The following is a 2814-nucleotide window of genomic DNA, read 5'->3' as shown; positions in this document are numbered from 1 at the left end:
TTATGAGCCAATCTATTAGTTGGCTGAAATGTGACCTCTGGGACTGGGTTCATTTCCAAATTTAAAGGGTTTATCTCAGGGTGATAGTCTCAGGGGATCCTCCAGTCTCCACTGGTCCAGTACGTCTGGACTTTTTTAGGAATTTGAGGTTTGTTCTACATGTTTCTCCCATTCTATCTGGGACCATCTATTGTGTCCCTGCTCAGAACAGTTGTTAGAGGTAGCTGGGCACCATCTAGTTCTTCTGGTCTTAGGATAGATGAGGCAGTAGTTCATGTGAGCTAATAGTCCTGTAGATGGTTTCTTCCTTGAGTCTTTGGTTTCCTTCTTTCTCTTATGCTGAGATGAGTACAGACCAATAGTTGTATCTTAGAGGGCCCCTCACAAACTTTTAAGACCCTAGGTGCTACTCACCAAACTAAGATATAGAACAATATCTTTATGAACTATGTTATGCCAATTGACTGAGTTGTCCCGTAAGCCTTCGAACCTAGTAAACCAAACACTCGAGGTATTTGCTTATGTCTAGAAAGTATCCACAACTGTGCCCCCTATGTGCTTTATTATATATATGTAGCACACACAAACATGTATATACATATGCCTACAGATACATCTATGCATTCACACTCATATGCTCACATGTGCCTACCTATACACATATACGCATACACCCTGGTGGTGCAGTGGTTAAGAGTTCGGTTTCTACCCAAAAAGGTGGGCAGTTTGAATCCACCAGTCGCTCCTTGGAAATTGTATGGAGCAGTTCTACTCTATCCTATAGGGTCACTATGAGTCGGAATCAACTTGACAGCAACAGATTTGGTTTTCTACCTGTGCAACAACACACATATTTTTGGGATGTTATTAGCATTGTTGGAAAATTGTATATGTTATAGCATTTACCAAAATTGTCCCTTACTCTTGTGTACTTCTTAGTGTCATCATTTCCTTGGTCAGGTTGTGCAGACTTCACCCATATTGAGTATTACCTTTCCCATCACCAAAAATAACACGTGTCTACTGTCTAGGAAGTGATTGCTCCTCCCTCCCCTTCTATCCCTGATAACCATCAAAGAACATTGCTTTCTGTGTGTATACCTATTCTTGTCTTTTTATAAAAGTGAGACCATGAAATATTTGTCCTTTTGTGATTGATTTATTTCACTCAGCATAATGTCCTCCAGATTCATCCATGTTATGTTTTCAGAACTCATCTTTATTCTTTATAGCTGCATAGTATTCCATTGTATGTATGTACCACAATTTTATTTATCCATTCATCAATTGATGGGCACTTAAGTTGTTTCCATCTTTTTGCTATTATGAATAATGCTGCAATGAACATTGATGTGCATATGTCTATTTGTGTCACTGCTATTAGATCTCTAGGGTATATACCTAGGAGTAGGCTTGCTTATGAGGGAGATCATAAGGTATTTCTATTCCTAGCCTTTTGTGGAAGCACTATACTGTTTTCCATAGTGGTTGTACCATTTCACAATCCCACCAGAAGTGTATAAGAGTTCCAATCTCCCCACAACCTCTCCAGCATTGGTTGTTTTCTGTTTGTTTGTTTGTTTTTTTTTGATCAGTGTCATTTTTGCAGGGGTGAGATGGTATCTCATTGTAGTGTTGATTTACATCTCTCTAATAGCTAATGATCACAAGGATCTTTTCATGTGTTTGTTAGCTGCTCGAATATCCTCTTAGGAGAAGCCTCTGTTCATGTCCTTTGTCCATTTTTTGATTGAACTATTTGTCTTTTTGTTGTTAAGTTGCTGAAGATTTCTAATTATTTTCGAGATTACACCCTCATCAGATATGTCATTCCCAAAGATTTTTTCCTAGTCTGTGGTTCTCTTTTTACTTTTTTTGATAAAGTCTTTTGATGAGCATAAGTATTTAATTTTTAGGAGATCCCAGTTGTTTAATATCTCTTCTGTTTTTCATGCATTTGTAGTTGTGTTTGATAGTCTATTTCTGCAAAAAATTAGGTCCATAGTTTTGTCTCTATGTGCTCTTCCAGGAACTTTATAGTTTTACTTTAGCATCTAGATTTTTGATCCTTTTTGAGTTAGTTTTTGTGTATGGTGTGAGGTATGGATCCTGTTTTATTTTTCTGTAAATGGATATCCAGTTTTCGCCAGCACCGTTTGTTAAAGAGATTGTTTCTTCCTCATTGAATGGACTATGACACCTTGTTGAAAATCAGTTGACCACAGATGTATGGATTTACCTCTGGGTTCTCAATTCTATTCTTTTGGTCTATGTGTCCGTCCTTATACCAGTACCAGGCTATTTTGATTACTGTGGCAGTATTGTATGTTTTGAGATTGGGAAGTATGAGGTCTCCTACTTTCTTCTTCTTCAATATTGCATTGGCTATTCAGAGCCACTTTCCTTTCCATATAAAGTTGGTGATGAGATTTTCCATTTCAGTAAAGAATGCTGTTGGGGTTTAAATCAGAATTGCATTTATATCTAAAGATCACCTTGGGTAATATGGACATTTTCACAACGTTAAGTCTTCCAGTCCATGAGCATGGAATGTTCTTTCATTTATGTAGATCTCTTTTAGTTTCTTGCAGTACTGTTTTATAGTTTTTATTGTATAGGTCTTTTACATGCCTGACTAGGTTTATTCCTAAGCATTTTACCCTTTTGGGGGCTGTTTTTTTTTCCCCCATACAAAAATTTATACATACATTGCTATGTGACTCTAATTACTCTCCCCATACTGTGACAGCACACTTCTCCTTTCCATCCCTGATTCCACATGTCCATTCAACCAGCTCCTAGCCCTCTCTGCCT

This window comes from Trichechus manatus, unplaced genomic scaffold (genome assembly GCF_000243295.1).
Source record: "Trichechus manatus latirostris isolate Lorelei unplaced genomic scaffold, TriManLat1.0 scaffold00104, whole genome shotgun sequence".
Classification (NCBI taxonomy): domain Eukaryota; kingdom Metazoa; phylum Chordata; class Mammalia; order Sirenia; family Trichechidae; genus Trichechus; species Trichechus manatus.
The sequence above is the reverse complement of the archived record's forward strand: the minus strand, read 5'-3'. Positions refer to the sequence as shown.